The sequence below is a fragment of the Plecotus auritus genome (assembly GCF_963455305.1).
Source record: "Plecotus auritus genome assembly, chromosome: X".
NCBI classification, from domain to species: Eukaryota; Metazoa; Chordata; class Mammalia; order Chiroptera; family Vespertilionidae; genus Plecotus; species Plecotus auritus.
This window is the reverse complement of record NC_137784.1, coordinates 109,012,668-109,036,908: the sequence shown is the minus strand read 5'-3', so window position 1 is coordinate 109,036,908 and position 24,241 is coordinate 109,012,668. Positions and strand designations below refer to the sequence as shown.

The 24,241-nt window shown below is 41.0% G+C and overlaps 1 pseudogene across 1 annotated transcript; it reads left to right on the top strand.

Moving 5' to 3' along the window:
• Window positions 1-8,960: 8,960 nt before the first annotated feature.
• LOC308239911 (keratin, type I cytoskeletal 18-like) lies at window positions 8,961-10,226 on the top strand (annotated as a pseudogene). Its single transcript has one exon. The product of its transcript is annotated as a keratin, type I cytoskeletal 18-like (transcript).
• The last annotated feature ends 14,015 nt before the right edge of the window (window positions 10,227-24,241 follow it).

Below are 24,241 nucleotides of genomic sequence, written 5' to 3'. Positions count from 1 at the left end.
CTTGGAGATATAGACAGGAACCAAGTCACAAAGACATTTTTTGCTTTGTTTTCACTCTTCCTGGGGGTCATTGGAGGTTTTAAGCAGGGAAGTGACATGACAAGTTTGCAGTTTAAAAAGATCACTTTGGTGGCAATATGAAAGGTGGATTGGAGAGGAGAAAATTGGAAGGGAGATATTAGGAAGCTGTAATATTGCTGTGGACAAGAATTGATGAATGGCTTATCAGAACAGTGGTAGAATAAATTATAAGGAAGACAGAGACATGGGAAATACTTAAAAGGTCAAAAGAGTAGGATTTAGGGAATGACTGAATGTCAAGCTTGCAGGGAAAAGAGGCATCTAGGAGCATTCTCTGGTTTCTGGCTTGGGTAGAAGTGGTACCTGTCACTGAGAAGAAATACAAGAAAAATAATGAGGCTGCTGTTTTGTTCTCTTTCAGTGCGGGGAAGTTCAGTTGAGTTTTGAGTATGTTGATTTCAGTTGCTTGCCAGACAACCATTTACAGTTGTTTGGCTAGCAGTAGAGTATATCACCAGGCTACAGTATTAAATACAGGAGCCATAATCATACATACTGAATCAAAACAACAACACATGTAAGAGTACAGGGTATTGATTAACATATTAGCCATTGCCATTGTGAGTAAATTCTTTATCTAGAGAGATAAAGTAAATCCAGGGATGCTCTGGGGATTAAATGAGGTGGTTAGCATAGCATCTGAAATTAAGTTCTCCATAAATGGTAGGTATTGTTACTAAATGGCTAAAAGATAACAAAGATGTGAGCCAAAAACTTGGAGACAACAAATAGCCAACAAATGTATGAAAAGATACTTAACATCCCTAATCATCAGATAAATAGAAATCAAAACCACAAGGAGATATCACCTCACACCCATGAGGAGAACTACTATCCAAAAAAATCAATAAACAAAAACAACATAAAATAAGTGTTGGCGGGGATGTGGATGTTGCAACCACTATGGAAAACAGTATAGAGATTCCTCAAAAAGTTTAAAATAAAATTACCATATGATCTAGCAAGCACACTTCTGGGTATATATTTTAAAAAAATGAAGTAGAATCTTGAAGGGATATTTGCACATCCATGTTCATAGCAGCACTATTCATAATAGCAAAGAGGTAGAAGCAGATTAAATGTCTATGATGGTTGAATGGGTAAAGAGAATGTGGTATATACATATTATTCAGAACCTTATAAAGGGAAGAAATCTTAACACATGTTACATGTATGAACCTTGAGGACATTATGCTAAATGCAATAAGCCAATCACAATAAGACAAGTACTATACAACTTATATAAGATATGTAAAGTGCTAAAGTTCACAGAAACAGAAAGTAGAATGGTGGTTACCAGGGGCTGAAGGAAAGGGAGAAAAGGAGAGTTGTTTTATGGGTATAGAGTTTAATATTTTCAGGATGAAAAAGTTCTGGAAATCTGTTGCACAACAATGTGAATATAATTAACACTACTGAACTGTACACTTAAAAGTGGTTAAGACAGTAAATTTTATGTTCTGTAGTTTTTAGCACAATAAAATAGATGCATTAAAAACATGGAGACAAGGTACAAATGAAATCAAACAACCAATGGGTCCCAGCTGCTTGTCCCTACTTGAGCCAGTTAAGACATGGGAAGAGACAGGGTTGTATCACATACCGTATTTTTTCGTGTATAAGACACCCCTCCACTTTTCCAACCCAAAATTAAGAAATCAATATTTTAAACATAAAATAGAACACATTTTTATTTAGTAATTACCGCAGGTAATGTTTACATACCAGTACTATGATATTATGCAGCATATCACTTTATTCAGCCTCTGTTGCATCACTGCTCTCTTCTTTATCACTAATAGTTCCAGACATATCAATTTTTTCAATTTCTATTGTATCACTGCTGTCTTCTGAGTCACTGTCCATATATGTGAGATCATCCTCATAAACTGGTGGCATTTTCTGAGCTAACTTTGTTCGTGTTCTCATAGCCAACCCTTCTCTCCTCATGAAATTGAAGCACCATTTTGCTTCTCCTGTAAAATCACAATGTTCATTTCGCTTGCAAACGTTCTTGCCTGACATTGAATAAGCTTTGTTAACATACATAAGCCACTCTGGTGCTGCTCCATAATCCAAGTCTTAAGCCTCTGCTCCAAGTTTGCTCATTTTGCTCGTTTTCCTCTTAAGGCCTTCTTCTTTTTTGGCATTGTAAGGAGTTGTTCTTCCTGTTTTCTCCACTGTATGATCATACACTCAGTGGGAGGAGGTCCAAATTGTCTTTCTGCAGCTCTATTTCCATGCTCTTTTGCATAGCTGATTACATTCAGTTTGAATTTTGCAGAGTAAGACAATTGCTTACTGGTATTTATCTTTTTATTTTTTGACATCTTTATGGGCTCAGAACTCTCCAGTCCCTGTTGCATCTGCATACTCTCCACCTCCACCTTCAATTACGGCATCAGCTGACATCAGTAACAATAACGTTCATGATTGGAGGAAGCCTATTTGACAAGGTATGGACAGCTACTCCCTCCTCTGCTGACTTCCCTGTATAAGACGCCCCTCGATTTTCAGTCTAACGATTTTAGAAAAAAAATAACATCTTATACACAGAAAAAAATACGGTATATTGGTTTATTCGAATAATGCTGGCAGCATGGGAGAGCAGCAGGTCATCTACAAAAGTCTGCTCTGCACACCTCCCCCCCCTCATAAACCAGCTGCTTACATGGGTTAGAAGGATAAAGATTATATGGGGAAGTAAGCAAAAGGAATATGAATGGGGATGCAGACTAAAAAGGGTATAATGGTTACAGATTATAGGCAATGCAAGCTGGAGGTTTGCAAAGGGCCGAGGGTTTGCAAAGGGGCTGGGGCCTCCAATTTCCACAATAAGGTTGTTAATCTTTTCATAATAGGCAGCTCCAAGATGAGGATGTGCTGCATTTCCAGGTGAGCTCCCAGGTCCCACGAACAACTAACTCTGAACCAGGTTAGAATGTGCTTTCTTTAATCAAAACAAAACAATCACAGTTAACAGAGCATAGTTAATCTTTCTTAAAATCCATAGCTAATCCCCAATGTTCCATTTCTATCCCTAACACAAATTTCAGGTGCTGTCCCAGCACTTAATGTATTTACAGTCTAGTGACCGCCTAGGCAGCACAGACTGTTTTTTACTCATTGTTGTACCCTCACACCCAGTGTCTGCCATAGAGCAAGCATTCAATAAATGTTGGCTAATCTAATGTGAAGATAGAAAGAAAGGAATCAAAGAAAGAGAAAGGTAGGGAGAGGAAGGTAGACAGATGAAGAGTTCGAGACAAAACAGAGCAAGCCATGGGAAGAAAAGTATTGAGCCCTGGAAAAAACAATGTGTCCTATGTGGGACCTGGAGGATGGTATGGGGAGGGTAGGGTCACAGTGTCTACAAAGGGGGAAGTTGTGGAAAGCCAGTTTTCTGGCCCTTGTACAAACTACCACAATTACTCGTGAACATGTGATGAACAGAATCATAGCTCCTTAGGAGCCAGGAAGAATTAGAATTACAGCTAGATACCATTAGCAAAGCTTGATACATTCTTGTTTAGTTTAAATAAGGTATGTCAGTTTCAGAAAGAAATGGACTCTCAGCTGTGGCCCTCTGACACCAGGCCCTTTAGACCACTTTTCTAACTCCGAAGTACTTAAATCTTGGAGCTTGGGTACTGCGCACGCGCTGAATGTTCAGGCTTCGTGGATAGTTCCTCTCACTCTCCCCTCCCTAGAGGTGGGATACCCGTTGGGTAGACGCAGATCGACGACGTCAGAGGGGCGCGCTTGGCACGCAGCATGAGGGGCGCGGCCTAAATGACGCGTTTCTGTGGCGACCACCGTCTTGGTGTCTCAAACTTGAACAAGGCCTAGAATGGTAAAGATGTGTGTGAAAAGGTGAAAAGACTACGGCTTGCTGCACAGCCCCCGGCCTACTGGAGGCTGATGGCAAGCCATGGATCTATACTTCAGCAACTGCCATAAGGCTGCCCAAGCCTCCGCCACCAAGGCGGCCGCCAGCAGCCTAACTGATGACGCGGAGGAGTGTGGCATCGTCAGTGGCGGCTAGTCCCTGGTCCTCCTCCTCGGGCTCCTGGGCGGAGAGTCGGGAAGCTGGGCTGACAGAAGGGGCGGAGACCTCAGAAGTGGGTGGACTGTGGGAAGGGCGGGTCCTTGAGGACTCAACTTCGGGTTCCCAGGTCCAGGGCAGCCAGGGACTGTTTCTCTGGCCCTGACTAGCCATGGGCGGGGCCAAGAGATAGGGCTGGTGAACCCGGAAAGCTGGGAGGTATTCCCGGGTGTCCACAGGGCGGGTTCTGTCAACCCAGAGTGTGTGATTCTTTGGTTTAACTAAAAGACTAGTTCAAGAGAAAAAGACAGACTTTCTTATTGTATCTTACAGAGCTTGGAGGTGGGGGGTGGGGAAGAGAACCATTGCAGGGTAGAAACATCTTATTGTATCTTACAGAGCTGGGGGGTGGGGGGGTGGGGAAGAGAACCATTGCAGGGTAGAAACATCTATCTCATCTATTAGATCTGCTTCTTGGGGTCAAGCTGCCTGTTCTCCCAGGAAGCAATAATATATTTTACACTATAAATGTAAGTGACAAGATAAACTAAGTTTTAGTGGTTCTTATGTGATATATATATATATATTTTTTACCCTTTTCAGATGGGTATTAAACTTGAAAACAATGCTGTGGTTTTGCTTTGAGTCATCATCAATTTCACATACCAAGTGAAATTAAATTAGTTGAAGTGTTTAATATTTGAACCTCATTTTAATGGTAGAAGGCCCCATGATATGCCTCAGCCACCCAGTTCAGCCTTACCTCCAACCCAGAGTCTTAGCAGCTCAAAAGGTTGGGGTCTTTCTACCTATCCACAGATACCATGCTAATTCCTACTTCTGTACCTTAGTACATCTAGCATGTGCTCTCCATTTCTCCTTCCTGACCTTCAATTTGAGCAATCTTTCAAGAGCTACTATATGAAGTCTTTCCCAGGTGTCACCCCCCCCCCAATTATCTTTCCTTAGAATTTACATTGCCGTTGGTCTACCAGTGGTCGGCAAACTCATTAGTCAACAGAGCAGCAAACCGCGGCTCGCGAGCTGCATGTGGCTCGCGAGACGCATGTTGCTCGCGAGCCGCATGTGGCTCGCGAGCCGCAGTTTGCCAACCACTCATCTACAATATCTCACTCAGCACTGAATCAGTACTGTTAGTAATTCACTGTGCTGCACTCACATTGTACACATTTTAAGTCCTGTCTTAATACTCCCCACCCTGTCCTTAGCTAGCCCAAACCTGAAAAAGGTTCAGAACTTTCTGGTTGATGTGTGCTTTGATCACAATAAGAAAAAGGTTCTACAGGAATAATTATGACATCTTTACCCTTCCACTGTCTAGGGTATCATCAAGTATGAGTAGGGGCTGCTTGGTATTTCTGATACTTGCCTAATATATATGATTTTTTTAAGTTTTATTGCTGGGAAACAATATAATTTCTTTTGAAAACCAACATGTTTACTAAGTATATGCCAACCTCACAGAAATTGTCACACTTCCACAAATAACCTTTCTAAAACATACTCAGAACCTATTTCACTACTAGTAATAATACTCCTTTTTAGTTTGTGACTGGAGCCCTATCTCTTGGTTGCTTCCTCAAATATCTTCAGTTGCCATATTTCTATTCTGTTATTCTGTTATTCACTTGTTAGCTACTTCTTTCCAGATTTTTCTATGTTTAATTATACTCTCTATACTTTATTATTTTGATTACCCCAAAATTTATGCATTTTATCTTAACCAGGCACTACTTCAGCTTCTCTGAAGACTAACTTTCTTGGATCCTTCTTTGTCTTTTAGCAAGATCTCCTCAAGGAAGTAAGACTTTATATTTACACCTTTCATTTTAAAAAATATTTTGTTTTACCCTAAAGCTATGATTTATCTAATGTCACAGGTACATAACAGCACAGTTCAGACCAAAAATCACAGTCTCCTGGCCAAACTCCTTCACCTGACCCCTCCTGCTCTCTGAATTGCAGACCGCTTTAGTAGAGCACTACAGAAATGGGAAATTTAAAGATCTTTCAAGTCCAGCTGGTGCAACTCAGTGGTTGAGCATCAACCTATGAGCCAGGAGGTGACAGTTCAATTCCTGGTCAGGTTCAATTCTTGATCTGGTTGTGGGCTCGATCCCCAGTGTGAGACGTGAAGGAGGCAGCAGATCAATGATTCTTTCTCATCATTGATGTTTCAATATCTCTCTCCCTCTCCTTTCCTGTCTGAAATCAATAAAATATAGTTAAATAAAAAATAAAGGTCTTTCACATTGTTTTGAATGCAAGTGGAAGAAAAATTATCATACTCTACCATCTTGTATTACTACACTTGGGTAGCAACTGTTCACAAACTCCATAAATTTGTTTTATTGTAAAGTTAATAATAAATATTTTTCCAATTAATATAGACATTTTGCTTTCAAGGAAAGATAAAATGTTAAGTGAAAAAGTAATTTGCATGCTTTTTAAAAATATATTTTTATTGATTTGAGAGAGGGAGAGATAGAAGCATCAATGATGAGAGAGAATCATCTATCAGCTGCCTCCTGCAGGCACCCGGCTGGGGATCGAGCCTGCAACCTTGGCATGTGCCCTGACTGGAAATTGAACTATGACCTTTTGGTTCATAGGTTGAAGCTCAAATACTGAGCCACACGAGCCAGGTGAGCCATTGGCATACTTTTAAAAGACTACCCCAGTGGTCGGCAAACCGCGGCTTGCGAGCCACATGCGGCTCTTTGGCCCCTTGAGTGTGGCTCTTCCACAAAATACCACGTGCAGGCACGCACGTACAGTGCAATTGAAACTTTGTGGCCCATGCGCAGAAGTCGGTTTTCAGCCTGGGCGAGTCTATTTTGACGAAGTGGCGTTAGAAGAAGTGGGGGTGTTGGTTGGTCGGGCGATGGGAGACGCAGCGCAAGCAGGCCGCAGGATACCCAGCGCAGGGGAGGCACACGCGATTCATGCATGAGTTGAGTGAGCCAATCAGTCAGCAGTCTCATTGTGCAGTGGTTAGTGCTAGTCACATCCACAAATCGTGCGCGGGTGACAAAAGTACCTACTCGAAGCATAAAGTTACCTGTATTTTTCCAACCAGCTACAAATCCTACAGGTATTTTTGTCATCAATTTAAGAATTGTAATTATTTTGTGTTGGTGGCTTTATTATTATAAAATGAAACTTTTTTTAGGTGCCCTGTTTGACATGGCTACAAAGAAGAAGCAAAGAAAAACGGAAGACAAAAACTGTGAATTTAAAGTTGAATGGACCGAGACTTTCGCGTTTATTCAAAACTTAAATGGCTTTCCGACCTGTCTTATTTGTTAGGAAAAATTGGCGCATAACAAGAAATCAAATTTGGAGAGACACTTTACAACTAAACACGTGTCATTTAGTACTAAATATCCTGTCGGTGATGCAAGGAAGAAAGCAGTTGAGGAACTTCAGAATAGTCAAGAAAAATCAAGTTCTGTATTTAATTACTGGATGCAATCTTCCAACAATGTTAATATTGCAACTTTTGTGGTTAGTCAAGAGATTGCTAAGAGAGGAAAACCATATACAGACGGTGAATACATAAAAAGTTGTTTTATAAATGCATGCAAAGAGCTATTTCAGGATTTTAAGAACAAAGCAGATATTCTAAAAAAAATTAAAGAGTTACCATTGTCTGCTAAAACAGTGAAAGATAGAACAGTCAAAATGTGTTCAAATATAACCAACCAGCAAGTCGAAGATCTTAAATTGGTTTCAGCTTTATCAATAGCAGTTGACGAGTCTTGTGACATAAATGATACAGCGCACGCTTCACTTTTTGTACGATTTATTTCATCTACAGGTCCTAAAGAAGAACTTTTAGGATTATTGCCACTCAAAGGTCAAACACATGGAGAGGATATAGCAAATGCTGTAATTGAGTGCATTGAAAAACATCATATTCCACTCGATAAAATTGTCTCAATTTCAACAGACGGGGCGAAAAGTATGATTGGCGTAAGAAACGGGTTTGTTGCTATTTTGAAAGAAAAAATTAATCATGAGATACTTACCATTGCATCATTCATCAAGAAGCGCTTTGTGCGCAGACATTTCCAGAAGAAATTTGCAAAGTTATGGAATTGGTGATTAAAATTATCAACTCCATTATAGCTAAAGCTCTTAATCATCGCCAATTTAAAGAATTTTTAGTTGAAATGGAGAGTGAGTATGCAGATCTTCTGCTGCATAACAAGGTACGTTGGTTATCAAGAGGAAACGTTTTGAAACATTTCACTTCCTTATTAACAGAAACTAAAGCATTTCTCCTTGAGAAGGGTGTTCACTATCCAGAACTAATGAACGATCAGTGGATCCAAAAATTTTATTTCATGGTAGACATTACATCTCATCTAAATCAGCTTAATTGTAAACTACAGGGGAAAGGAAACACAATTTTTTCGATGTTAGAAGAAGTTATTTCATTCAAAAACAAATTATCTCTTTTTGCTCAAGATTTTGAAAGAGAAACTTTGATTCACTTTCCAAGCCTGTTGAAACATCGCCAAGAAAATAATTCTGATATTGACATTTGCTATTTCAAAATAACACTTTTAAATATGAGGGAAGCTTTTCTCAACACTTTCAGGAATTCAGAAACAGCAAAACGATTAGCAAACAGCAAAACAGTTAGCCTTGTTAAAAAACCTCTTAATGCTACTGTAACAGAATTAAATTTTTCTCCCTTTAATATTGACATTGGCAACTTTGAAATGCAATTGCTGGATTTAAAAAACAAAGATATGACTGCTGCTTGAACGTGACTCTTGGCTTCTCACCTTTCTCCCTGGACAACATGAGCTTCAGCACCCGCTCCAGCTTCTCCTCAAACTATCGGACCCTGGGCTCCATGCAAGTGCCCAGCTACTGGGTCCAGCCAACCAGCAGTGTGGCCAGTGTCTATGCAGGTGCAGGGGGCTCAGGCTCCCAGATCTCCGTGTCCCACTCCACCAGTGTGTAGAGTGGCTGGGGACCCAGGGGCCTGGCTGCGGGGATGTCCGGGGGTCTGGCGGGGATAGGGGGTATCCAGAGCAAGAAGGAGACGATGCAATGCCTGAATGACTGCCTGGCCTCCTACCTGGAGAGGGTGAGAAGCCTGGAGGCTGATAATCGGAGACTGGAGATCAAAATCCAGGAACACCTGGAGAAGAAGGGACCCTAGGTCAGAGACTGGGGGGCATTATTTCAAGACCATTGAGGACCTGAGGGCTCAGATCTTTGCAACTTCTGTGGACAATGCCCGCATCGTTCTACAGATTGACAATGCCTGTCTTGCTGCTGATGACTTCAGAGTCAACTATGAGACAGAGCTAGCCATGCACTCCAAAAGGTCATTGATGACACCAATATCACTCGGCTGCAGCTGGAGACAGAGATTGAGGCTCTCAAGGAGCAGCTGATCTTCATGAAGAAGAACCACGAGGAGGAAGTAAATGGTCTACAAAACCAGATTGCCAACTCTGGGTTGACTGTGGAGGTGGATGCCCCCAAATCTCAGGACCTCAGCAAGATCATGGCAGACATCCGGGCCCAGTATGACGAGCTGGCTCAGAAGAACAGAGAGGAGCCAGACAAGTACTGGTCCCAAAAAATTGAGGAGAGCACCACAGTAGTCACCTCGCAGTCCGCTGAGGTACGAGATGCTGAGACAGCACTCACAGAGCTGAGATGTATGGTTCAGTCCTTGGAAATCGACCTGGACTCCATGAAAAATCTGAGGGCCAGCCTGGAGAACAGCCTGCAGAAGGTGGAGACACACTATGCCATGCAGATGGAGCAGCTCAACGGGATCCTACTGCACCTGGAGTCAGAGCTGGCCCAGGCCCAGGCTGAGGGGCAGCACCAGACCCAGGAGTATGAGACCCTGCTGAACATCAAGGTCAAGCTGGAGTCTGAGATCACCACCTACCACTGCCTGCTGGAAGAAGGGGAGGACTTCAGCCTTAGTGATGCCCTGGACAGCAGCCTCTCCATGCAATCAATCCAAAAGACCACCACTCGCAAAATTGTGGACAGCAGAGTAGTGTCTGAGGTCAATGACACCAAAGTTCTAAGGCATTAAAGGCAGCAGAAGTGGGGTGCCCCTTGGGGAGGGGCAGGAGGCCAATAAAAAGTTCAGAGATCATTGAACATTAAAAAAAATAAAAAATAATAAATAAAAAACAAATAATTGTGGAGCTCGAAATTTGAACATCTTTGTGCTGATATAGAAATATTGGAGAAAAACAAATATGAACTTAGTTCACAGCACAAGTGGTCTGCTTTGAAAGACCTGGAGAAGGAAGATATGTTGATTTTTAACACCTGGAATAGTATTCCTGACTCATATAATCAACTGAAAAAAACTAGCGTTTGCTGTTCTTTCCTTAATTGGGTCTACATATTTATGCGAACAATCATTTTCAAGCATGAACCTTATCAAGAGTAAATTGAGAAGTCGTCTTATTGATGAGAACCTGGAATCGTGCCTAAAATTAAAAACAACATACAAACCTGACTTACCCAAACTTTCCAAGGAGATGCAAGGCCATTGTTCACATTAGTGTTTGTCAGTCATTGTCATGATTTAATTTTATGGATATTGTAAGGTGAATTGTAAGGAATTTAATTTTATCAATAAATAATATCGTTATTAAGTATGATATCAAGTTTTATTCAAAGTACTTATAGTTTAACTAAGACTTAAAACTTTAAGTTAAGTTTATTAAGTTAATTTTAGGGAACGTTGTGGAGTGAAAGAAGATGTAGTGTTGAGGATTGAGAAAGGTATGTTGAGATGGTTTGGACATATAGAGAGGATGAATGAAAGGAGATAGATGAAACAAGTATACAAGATGAGTGTGGATGGGAGAGTTGAAAGGGGTCCACCTCAGCGAACGTACCTCAATCAGATTAAGGACGTTTTTAGCAAAGGCCAGCTTAGGAGTACCCTAAATAAGTCAATAACAATGTACCTACCTATATAGTTTAAGTTTAAAAAATTTGGCTCTCAAAAGAAATTTCAATCGTTGTACTGTTGATATTTGGTTCTGTTGACTAATGAGTTTGCCGACCACTGGACTACCCTATGACAGGTAGTGATGATATAATAGAGTGACTCTTCAGTTCAGGAAAACCAATTATTTTAATTGATGCAAGAAAGCTTACCCTGCCCTTAACACATGAATTTGTTCTTTCTTGATAGGTCAGTAGCCCAGGTTTGGTCAACATATGCCTGTCAATAACAAAAGTAAACATAAAAGAAGCAATAATCGATCCACTATAATTGCAGCATTGTTTTACCATCACTGATGATTGTTTCTCTTCTAGAAAAGGTGTGGGCTTCCTGTCTAATTTTACTGTAAATTAAAACATTGCCCAGAAGGATCTCTTTCTTTACCTTTTTTAAGGAAACATTGCTGGTCAGGGAATACAGCTTTCTGATATAAGTAGGTCCCTTGGGAGAGACAAGAGGATGTCATCAATAAAGTTGTCAGAAACTTACAAAGGAAGCTTTTAAATGGAAAAAGGAAACTAGAACCCTATAGTGCCTTTCCAGTCTGCCCCTCTCCCACATATGAAGTATTCTACCTACTTTGTAAAGTACTTTTAGGGCCAAACCTCAGTGTTCAGGAATTGGACTGAAGTTGAGGTTATGACCTCCAGCCTGAAGACAGCTCTGGTAGAGAAGAGAGGAAGAGAAAGGAAGTAAGATTTATTCCAATCAGCCCGTTGTATGTATGTATTCCCTCATTTCAGGTGCTTCTTGCATGTTTTATTTTCAGTGAACAGCCTAATCATTTCAACAAATGGAGGTTTAAAATGTAATTTCATTCATTTAATGTAAGTAGGTTGAAGCCAACTTTCTGTTAACCAGCAAAAACCTAGGGACTTATTTCTAAATTAAACTAATGTTCCCATGTAAACTTTTTTGTTTGGTAACAGCAAAATATAAAGACCAAATGAGAGGATCGAAAAAATGGCGGTGGAATAGACAGACATGTCCCGAGCCTTGTCCCGGAGCAGATAGAAAGAATAGCTGAGGGTCGCACGGGGAGTGTTTGTTTGTGAGTTGAGGGACAGCTATACTCCAGGAGACTGTGGGGGACTGCTGGACTACTGGTTAGGGCAGCCCCCACTGCTGCTGAGTTCCCTCCCGAAGCCACAGGCTCAGACGCAGAGACCACGCCATCTTGAAGGGGAAAGTGGATGTTATTGGAAACCTGAAAATCTACAACTATGGCACCCACCAAACAGCTGCAAACCCCAGAACACTGGTCCCCAATTGGCACAAACACACAGATTCAGAGGAGCTCTACACTCAACCACGAAAAGGTCAGATTTCGCCTGGGATAAGGTGAGGTCTCTGGTCCCGGCAGGAGAGAGAAACGCACGCACTGTGGGAGCTGGAGGACCGGGGGAAGTCTGTGGCTAGAAAAATCCGTGGCTATTGGGGCTGGCATGATCTGTAAATGTGGAAGGGGGTCCTCAGAGCTGCTAACAGAAGGGAACTCTAAAAAACAACCCATTTTGATCTGACGCAAAAGGACAGCCTAAAAATTTTAAGTGTGCCAGCTGCTTAGACCCAAGGGGGATAAAAAGACTGCACAGACTTGTGCGCAGCCCTAGAGTTCGCACACTTACTCTAGCTCTCTTTTTTTTTTCTTTTTTTTTTCTCTTGAAATCCTTGCTTCTGATTACTAAGCCCATTACATAGGATCACCCAATTGGGGACACCCTACGAGACTGCAGGGGAAAGTTCATTTTCTGGAACCTGGGAATCAGAGCGGGGAATAACCATCAAAGAACCAGCTCTGGGGCAACCCACTCCCACAAACCAGTATTGAGTGCCACAGGGAAAGCAGGATCTAAGCACTGGCTGGACAGGACCTATAGACCCAGGGGTCAATCCAGAAACACTGCCACCCAGGGGTTGAATCACAAATTAACTCTTGTGTAAACACAAATAAAGGAATTCAAGAAATTAAGACACACTGCCTGCTTAAAAATCAGGACTGGCTTACAACAGTGAGGATCAGTGGAACGCAGGGAACTGCAACACTGTCCTGACTAGGAAACAGGTGTGCCAAACAGAACAGTAGAGGAAGTGAATGACCTTCACTACTGCACATTTTATTTTTATTTTTGTTTTTTTATTTTTTTCATCTTTTACTTAAGAAACTAATTTTTTCTTTTTTCCTCATGTGATTTTACCTTTTTAATTATTACATTTTTATTTTCAATCAGTAATATTACTACTACTATTTTACCTTTTTTTTAAAAAAAAAGTGTCATTTTATTTTCTCTTTATTTTACCTTGGGATTAGTGTTCTACATTCTATTTTCATCTTTCCGTTAGCATCATTTTACTCTATTTCAACTTTACCTTTATGCCATCACTCTCTTCCTAACATTTGCCCTTTTGTTGTCCTGATTCTCTTACCCTTTTCCTGCTTTAGATTTTCCCTATTTTCTTTTTACCCCCTGTTAAAATTTCACCCTACTTATATATCAAATTTCCAATCCCCTGCTCCAAGTACATACACACCTATCTGTTCTCTGTTGTCACTATGCAAAAAATTGTTTTCCTCTCTGTCCTTTTGTTGTTGTTTGCTTGAATGTTGATTATATCAATTTTTATGCTTGTTTGTGAGATTGTTTTGCTTATTCTTTTTTGTTTGTTTCTTTTGTTTTTGTTTGTTTTTTGCTTCTGTTTTCCCTCACCTCGCTTGATATTAGTTGTTGTTTGTAGTTTGTATTCATCTCCAGGTACTTGTTGCTGGAATTTGTTGGAATTAGTGGCTGTTCTATTGTTGTTTTCTCCCCATATATAGTTTGTTCCCCTCTTCTTTCTTATTCTCTTTCTTTTCTCTCTTACATTTTTTTTCCTTTTCCCAATTTCAGTTTTGCACTCCTGTTTTTTCCTCTTTCTTCTTCTTTCTCTCCTATCCTCTAATTTGCCTTCCTCTGGTGGTCACCTTTATTTGGAGTTATTAATATTGTGAATACATTTCTGTTCAGTGCCTTGTGCCTTGTACCTGGTTGTGTTGTATTTTGTGCCTTTAAATCAACGCAGGAGAGAGAGAACTACATAACTAGACACCTAGAGAAGAGAAACCATGGGGAGACAAAGAAACAGCCCGCATATGAAAGAAAAGCAGGCATCACGAGAAAAGGAAGTAAACAAAATGGAGGCAAGCAACCTGTCAGAGAAAGAATTCAGAGAAATGGTCATAGGGTGCCTGAAAAGAATGGAAGACAAATTTGACAATATGTGTAAGAACCAAGGGGAAATGAAGAACAAAGAAGAAATGAAAAATAACGTCGCTGCTGTAACGAACTCAATAGAAAGCATCAAGAGTAGACTAGAAGAAGCAGAGGGCCGCATCAGTGAGCTAGAAGACAAGGTAGGAAAAAATACCCAAGTAGAGCAGCTTCTAGAAAAAAAAAATTAAAAAGCAGGAGAGCCTAAGGGAACTTTCGGACAACATGAAACAAAACAACATCTGCATAATAGGGGTCCCAGAAGGAGAGGAAACTGAGCAAGGAATAGAAAACCTATTTGAAGAAATAATGACAGAAAACTTCCCTCGTATAGGGAAGAAAGACCCACACGAATCCAAGAAGCTCAGAGAGTCCCAAGCAAAATGAACCCCAAAAGACCGACACCAAGGCACATTATAATTAAATTGGTAAACACCAACGACAAAGTAAGAATCTTAAAAGCGGCCAGAGAGAGACAGAAAGTTACCTACAAAGGAACCCCCATCAGACTAACAACTGATTTCTCAACAGAAACTCATCAGGCCAGAAGGGAATGGAATGAAATATACAAAGTCATGCAAAGGAAGGGTCTGAATCCAAGAATACTGTACCCAGCAAGGCTATCCATCAAAATTGAAGGTGAAATCAGGAGCTTCACAGACAAAAAAGTACTAAGGGAATGTATTACCAACAAACCAGCAATGCAAGAAATGCTAAAGGGTCTGCTGTGAAAAGAAAGAAAGAAAGAAAGGAAGAAAGAAAGAAAGAAAGAAAGAAAGAAAGAAAGAAAGAAAGAAAGAAAGAAAGAAAGAGGAAGCGAAGAAGGAACACAGGGGTAAAGAATAAAAATGGTGACAAATAAGTACCTATCAATAATAACTTTAAATGTAAATGGATTAAATGCCCTAATCAAAAGACATAGGTTAACGGATTGGATAAGAAAACATGACCCATATATCTGCTGTCTACAAGAAACCCACCTCAGAAAAAAAAGACACACACAGACTGAGGGTGAAGGGATGAAAAAAGGTTTTTCAGGCGAATGGAAATGAAAAAAAGCTGGGGTAGCAATACTTATAGCTGACAAATTAGATCTCAAAGTGAAGGACATAACAAGAGATAAGGAAGGCCACTTCATAATACTAAAGGGAGCAATCCAACAAGAAGAAATAACTCTGGTAAACATATATGCACCCAATACAGGAGCATCCAAATACATAAAAAAACTCCTGGAGGATATCAAGGGAGAGAATGACAGCAATACAATCATAGTAGACTTTAATACCCCACTATCACCATTGGGCAAATCCTCTAAACAAAAAATCAGCAAAGAAACATCAATCCTAAATGACTCACTAGACCAGATGGAATTAATTGACACCTTCAGAACATTTCACCCCAAAGCCACAGAATATACATTCTTCTCAAGTGCACATGGGTCAATTTCAAAGATAGACCATATGTTGGGTCTTAGGCAAAGTATCTTCAAATTCAACAAGATAGAAATCATATCAAGCATCTTCTCAGATCACAGCGGCATAAAACTGGAAATCAACTAAAATAAAAACAATCCAAAAAAATCAAACATATGGAGACTAAACAGCATGCTATTAAACAATGACTGGGTTACCAGAGAGATCAAAGAAGAAATAAAAAACACCATGGCAACAAATGACAATGAACATACAACAATCCAAAATCTATGGGACACAGCAAAAGCAGTCTTGAGAGCGAAGTTCATACCTTTACAAGCCTACTGCAAAAAAACAAGAAACAATGGTAATAAAATACCTAACCCTACAACTCAAAAAGTTAGAAAGAGAGCAACAAGAAAAGCCCAGTGTAAGCAGAAGGAAGGAAATAATAAAGATCAGAGCAGAGATAAACGACATTGAGAACAAAAAAAAAAAAAAAAAAAAAAAACAATACAAAAGATCAACAAAACCAAGAGCTGGTTCTTTGAAAGGAAAAACAAGATTGATGAACCTCTAGCCAGGCTCACCAAGAAACAGAGAGAGGACCCAAATAAACAAAATCAGAAATGAAAGAGGAGAAATAACAACAGACACCACCGAAATACAAAGGATTGTTAAAAAATACTATGAACAACTCTATTCCAACAAACTGGACAACCTGGAGGAAATGGACATATTCTTAGAAAAGTATAACCTTCCAAAACTTAATCAGGAAGTATCTAAACATCTCAATAGGCCAATAACTATGGAAGAAATTGAAGCAGTCATCAAAAAGCTTCCAGCAAACAAAAGCCCGGGGCCAGATGGATTCACAGGGGAGTTTACCAAACATTCAAGGAAGAACTAAAACCTATCCTCCTCAGACTATTCCAAAAAACTCAAGAGGAAGGAACACTTCCAAGCTCCTTCTATGAAGCCAGCATCACCCTAATACCAAAACCAGATAAAGACAACACAATGAAAGAGAATTACAGGCCAATATCCCTCATGAACATAGATGCCAAAATCCTCAACAAAATTCTAGCAAACATCAGAAAGATCATACACCATGACCAAGTAGGATTTATCCCAGAAATGCAAGGATGGTATAATATCCGCAAATCAATAAATGTGATACATCACATAAACAAATTGAGAGATAAAAACCACATAGTCATATCAATTGATGCAGAAAAAGCATTTGACAAACTCCAACGCCCTTTCTTGATAAAAACTCTCAACAAGGTGGGAATAGAAGGATCATACCTCAACATAATAAAAGCTATCTATGATAGACCCACAGCTAACATCATACTCAATGGGCAAAAACTAAAACCATTTCCCCTAAGAACAGGAATAAGACAGGGATTCCCACTCTCACCACTCCTGTTCGACATAGTACTGGAAGCCATTGCAATTAGACAAGAAGAAGAAATGAAAGGCATCCAAATTGCAAAAGAAGAAGTAAAGCTGTCCTTATTTGCAGATGACATGATATTGTACATAAAAAACCCGAAAGACTCTATCAAAAAACTAACAGACTTAATAAATGAATTTGGCAATGTAGCAGGATACAAAATTAATGCCAAGAAATCTATGGCACTTCTATACACCAATAGTGAACTTACAGAAAGAGAGACTAAAAAAGCAATCCCATTTACCATCGCACCAAAAAAATTAAGATACCTAGGAATAAACTTAATTAAGGAGGTAAAAGACCTATATGCGGAAAACTACAGGACACTGAAAAAAGAGATAGAGGAAGACGTAAACAGATGGAAGAACATACCATGTTCATGGATTGGGAGAATCAACATCATTAAAATGTCCATACTACCCAAAGCAATCTATAGATTCAGTGCACTCCCCATTAAAATACCAAGAGCATATTTCACAGACCTAGAAAGAACTCTCCAAAAATTCATCTGGAATAAAAAAAGACCCCGAATAGCCACAGCAATCCTGATAAAGAAGGGCCAGCCAGGGCAGGCGGGTAGCTTCGCTTCCTCCATCGCCGGGGGAAACCCAAGCCTCCTACTTGCTCCAGCTCCATGGCCGCCGCCTTCTTAGTTGCGTTAATTTGCATACTCACTCTGATTGGCTGGTGGGTGTAGCAGAGTGATGGTCAATTTGCATGTTTCTCTTTTATTAGATAGGATACTAGTGATCCAGTGCATGAAATTTGTGCACATTAAAAGGGAATTAATTAGCCCTAACTGGTTTGGCTCAGTGGATAGAGTGTCAGCCTGCGGACTGAAGGTTCCCAGGTTCGATTCCGGTCAAGGGCATGTACCTTGGTTGCGGGCGCATCCCCAGTCGGGGGTGTGCAGGAGGCAGCTGATTGATGTTTCTTTCTCATCAATGTTTCTAACTCTCTATCTCTCTCCCTTCCTCTCTGTAAAAAATCAATAAAATATATTTTTAAAAATAAAATAAAAAAATAAAAGGGATTTAATTAGAGGAAATATTTTAATATTGCTACTTGCCTTTTCTCTATGATAGAAGTATCAGAGATAAAAGAAAATTAGTAAAATATATATGAAAATCTTCCTCCTGTCAGAGTCTGGGGTGTGCCACGGGAACCAGAGTCAAGTCCCTGCCCACCCATGTGAGCCTCGAAATCATGCAAGACCCAGACCTGGCCAGCCCCACCCCCATTGGGATAGATCCAGACCCAGCTGGCCCCACCCCCATCAAGCTCCACTGGGTGGGGGCATGGCCTCAGGTTGCCTGGCCTGGTACCAGGGCAGGGGGTGCAGCCTGAGGTCCCCAGGCACGGGCCAGGGGGTGCATCCTGAGGTCCCCGTCAAGCCCTGCCAGGCAGGGGGTGTGGCTTGAGTTCCCCGTCAAGCTCTGCCAGGCGGAGGACATGGCCTGAGGTCCCCTATCAAGCCCCACCAGGCAGAGGGCACAGCCTCAGGTCCCCTGACCTGGCCCAGCACCACACAGCCTCAGATCCCCGCTGATTGCTCATTAAGGCTCATTACAGGAACTTGGCCTCTGCTGTGGGCGCAGCCATCTTGTATTACAGGATCCCCGCCTCTGCTGTGGGCACAGCCATTTTTGTTATGGCATGATGGTCAATTTGCATATTCCCTCTTTATTAGATATGATATTGTTTTATTGATTTCAGAGAGGAAGGGAGGAGGAGAGAGAGAAACATCAATGATGAGAGAGAATCATTGATTGGCTGCCTCTTGCACACCCCACACTGAGGATCGAACCCGCAACCTGGGCAGGAATTGAACCATGACCTCCTGGTTCATAGGTTGGCACTCAACTACAGAGCTATGCCAGCTGGGTTTGAACGTCATTATTATATTGGTGTTTAAACAACAAATTCATAGGGAATAGTAAATTCTTCATTATGATGTGAATCATATTACTGAAAAAAATACCATTATTATTTATATAGAAATTTCTTGGTGGTATAGAGATACTGCCTTCCAAATTGTTACCAAAATGTGCTTTTATTACCCTTGATCCCAAAATCGTTACTAAATAAATGTTCTTATGACTTCCTGGAAAGTTTTATGATTGTTACAAACTTTCTATTTATGAGAGAGGGGTTTTTTTTGTTTTTATAGGTTGTATATACCTTGAAGGAATTGAATGAGTCCAGGCACTATCTGACCAGTTTAAAATTATACTGAAAGAAACTATATAAAAGAACACGTAAATTAAATACTTAAATTTGTTTGGGGGGACTGTAAAAAAGTTTTTATGTAGGGTTTGGAAGAAAAAGTTGGTCCTCTGAAGAATATGTTCTTATAGTATTCTAGAAGAATTAAGGTAACAAATTAAATAAGATCTCTGGAGATCTATAAGAGATAAAAATAAGACCTTTGCCTTTCATTTCGAGAGAAATTTTCACTTGTCTAGAATGGAGCCCCAGGAGTCTAAATGCAAGTTGACAGAATAATCATTTGTAAAATACAGGAAGTTTACCTAGGCCTAAACATAAGAAATCATATCAAAAGATAGGTTTATTTCTGGCCAATATAAAAACTAATTCTTTTTTTCTCTTAGAAAATAATTATAAAACAAGTAAATAAATTTTCTGAAGACAAGAGAGCCCATGAAAATGCACGGTTCCATGAATGGCTTTTACAGGAAAGAACACAAGCAACTCCAGACCAAGAACTATTAATATAGAACAGGTACAATTCAAGTTAATGCACATTTTGGGGATATATTGTGAACCCCAGAAAGTTGTAAAAGTACTAGAAAGAATTGAAATCAAGATAAAAAAAATTAGACACTCTTTAACTTCCTATAGTCTTCAACCTGGAGAGAAAGGAAAGGGAATGAAGAGGTAAATGGGATTGGGAACCTTGGTTCCAAGGCTAGGGAGGAGAGTTTCTACCTGAGTAATTAGGGTCACTAGGAGCCCGAGAGGTAAGCTGATATTTGAAGAAATCCAATGTACAAATTCCTGAGCTTGGAAAACACAAACCAAAAGTAGCAGAGAGAGGGGAAGTATCTTTAGCATGTTTCAACCTTATGTTTAAGGAAATTACTACAAGGTCAAAAAGGGAGAATTGCTATAAATGCATGCTAACATAAACAGGTGTTTTCCCCAACCAACTGTTTATGTTCATAGAGCTATTGCCCACACATAGTCAGTGTTACCATTCAGAGGCCAAACCCAGGCCCCAGGAAGCAAAGGAATGAGTTATAGTTCTTTCTCTTTCTCCTTTATCAGGGGTAAAGTCCAGTTCCCCATCACCTGGCTCTTATATTCCATGGATTCATGTCATATGCCAGAATACATACTGATCCTCTGGAATCCCAGCCTGGTAGTCTACAGACCTATCCTATATAATAAAGAGGTAATATGAATATTAACCCTCACGCCATCACAAGATGTCTGCACCCACAGTGGAGCCAGGGTTCCCATAACGAGTGATCAGCAGGGACCTGAGGTTGTGTGGTGCCAGGCCAGGGCGGGGGACCTGAGGTCGCATCCCCCGCCCAGCGAGGCTTGACGGGGGACCTCAGGCCGTGCCCCTTGCCCAGTGGGGCTTGATGGGAGACCTCAAGGCACACGCCCCAGCCCGGGCTGGGGGACCTCAGGCTGCGCCCCCCACCACGGGGCTTGATGGGGGACCTCAGGCCACACCCTTCGCCCTGGGCTGGGGGACCTGAGGCCGCACCCCCCACCCCGATGCTGGGCCAGGGGACCTCAGGACATGCCCCCAACCTCAGGCCATGCCCCCTGCCTGGCGGGGCTTAACAGGAGACCTCAGGCTGCACCCCCCGCCCACGGGGCTTGACGGGGGACCTCAGGCCATGCCCCCTGCCCATCAGGGCTAGATGAGGGACCTCATGCCACACACCCCCGCCCAGCGGGGCTTGACAGGGGACCTCAAGGCGCACACCCCGCCCTGGGGCTGGGCTGGGGGACCTCAGGCCACGCCCTTTGCCCCCGGCCAGGGGACCTGAGGCTGCACCCCCCCAGCCAGCATGTGCCGGGGTACCTGAGGCTGTGCCCCCCTGCCCAGCAGGGCTTGACGGGGGTGGGGCCGGCCGGGTCTGGATCTATCCCAATGGGGATGGAGCCGGCCGGGTCTGGATCTCGCACAATTTTGAGGCGCACACGGGTGGGCGGGGACTTTACTCTGGGTCCCATGGTGTGCCCCAGACTCTGACAGGAGGAAGATTTTCATATACATTTTACTAATTTTCTTTTATCTCTGACACTTCTATTTTAGAGAAAGGGCAAATAGCAATATTAAAATATTTCCTCTAATTAATTCCCTTTTAATGTGCACGAATTTTGTGCACCGGACCACTAATGTATACATAAAAGGGTGTTCAAGGAGTTGGAAATTACAGAGAGGCCAGTATCCACATATTTTTAAAGGACATTAAAATCTACTTGTTTTTTGAAGTCAATCTTTTTTTTTCAGGGCTTTATCATTTTTTATTAACAGGAATTATTCTACATATAGAGATATTTTATATACACATTTACATGTGTATTAATATTTATGGAAAATTTCAATTGCCTATATTATCTTTATGAAATAGAGTTCTCCATGAGTATTGATTATTATTCACATATACAAGATCTAAACACATACAAATGTCAACCTACTTTTTTATACTATAATTTCTATTAAGAAAAGATAGGTAGACATTCAAAGCAACCTGGGAAGTTTATTAGATTGAACTAATATATCTCCCTTAACTGTATTTTTTAAAATGTCTTTATTGATTAAGGTATCACATATTTGTCCTCATCCCCCCATTCCCATCCCAAACCCCTCCCCACGCATGCCCCCACTCCCCTGTTGTCCGTGACCACTGGTTAGGCTTATATGCATGCATACAAATCCTTTGGTTGATTTCTCCCCCTTACCCCCCCCCCTCCCCTACCTTCCCTCTGAGGTTTGACAGTCTGATAGATGCTTCCCTGTCTCCGGGCCTGTTTTTGTTCATCAGTTTATGTTGTTCATTATTTCTCCTAGATGAGTGAGATCATGTGATACTAGAAATACACTTATAAGAACCGAAAATGAGATAACCAATAATGGTTATGCTGAGAGGCAAATGAATCAGTCTGTAGTGAGTTTCTTTCTGGGCCAACAGTTCTTTTGAGTCCCAATTTCAATGTCAAACAGTTCCTTATGTGTACATGTCAGCAATGATATTTCAGTTCTGGATGGTGGACAAATGGTGGTAATGCAGGTCCAACACTCTCTGGTTTGGTCCTCTGCCCCTAACTGTATTTTTAAGCATTTTTCTATTCAGTTAGCTTTTCAGAATTGCTTAAAGAGATTATAAATTAACTTTTAATAATTTAATACTCAGTTTCTATTATTTTTTTAATTTAATAAATCTTTATTGTTCAGATTACAGTTGTTTCTCCTTTTTCCCCCCATAGCTCCCCTCCACCTGGTTCCCACCCCACCCTCTGCCCTTACCTCCCTCCCACTGTCCTCATCCATAGGTGTCCGATTTTTGTCCAGTCTCTTCCCGTACCCCCCACACCATTTTCCCCGTGAGAATTATCAATCCACTCCCTTTCTATGCCCCTGATTCTATTATATTCACCAGTTTATTCTGTACATCAGATTTTTAATTCACTTGATTTTTAGATTCACTTGTTGATAGATATGTATTTGTTGTTCATAATTTTTATCTTTACTTTTTTCTTCTTCTTCCTCTTCTTAAAGAATACCTTTCAGCATTTCATATAATACTGGTTTGGTGGTGATGAACTCCTTTAGCTTTTTCTTGTCTGTGAAGCTCTTTATCTGACCTTCAATTCTGAATGATAACTTTGCTGGGTAGAGTAATCTTGGTTGTAGGTTCTTGCTATTCATCACTTTGAATATTTCTTGCCACTCCTGTCTGGCCTGCATAGTTTCTGTTGAGAAATCAGCTGACAATCCTATGGCTGCTCCCTTGTAGGTAACTAACTGTTTTTCTCTTGCTGCTTTTAATATTCTTTGTCTTTTGCTCTTGGCATTTTAATTATGATGTGTCTTGGTGTGGTCCTCTTTGGATTCCTTTTGTTTGGGGTTCTGTGCGCTTCCTGGACTTGTAAATCTATTTCTTTCACCAGGTGGGGAAGTTTTCAGTCATTATTTCTTCAAATAGGTTTTCAGTATCTTGCTCTCTCTCTTCTTCTGGCACCCCCATAATTCTGATGTTGGTACGCTTGAAGTTGTCCCAGAGTCTTCTTACACTATCTTCAACTTTTTGGATTTTTTTTTCTTTTTGCTTTTTCGGTTGAGTGTTTTTTGCTTCTTTGTATTTCAATTCTTTGACTTGATTCTTGTGTTCCTCTAGTCTGTTGTTCGGTCTCTGTATAATATTTTTTATTTCAGTCAGTGTATGTTTAATTTCTAGTTGGTCCTTTTTCATATCTTCGAGGGCCTCGTTATATTTATCGGCCTTTTCTAGGATATTCTTGAAAAGCCTTATAACCGTGGTTTTGAATTCTATATCCAGTCGTTTGTTTTCCTCCATTTCTTTCGTTTGTGATCTGTTTCTTTGATGCCGCATTTTCACTGATTCCCTGAGTTGGTAGAGTAGATTTGTGTGCTAGGTTTCCTATATGGCCCAGTGGGTCGGCCTCCCCAGTTAACCTGAGGTGGACACTCTTGGTGCACCCCTTTGTGGACTGTGTGTACAGCCTTGTTGTAGTTAAGTCTTGATTGTTGTTGGTATCACTGGGAGGAATTGACCTCCAGGCCAGTTGGCTGTAAGGATCAGCTGTGTCTACGCTGGGAGAAGTTCGGTGCTGGAGACAGCCTTATAGGATTAGACTTGCCAAATTGCAATAGCCTCTGTGCTCAGCTTGGATGGGGTGGAGTCTCAGGGCGGAGCAGACAGTCTTGGCTTCCAGTCAGCCTTGCCCTTGCACGTG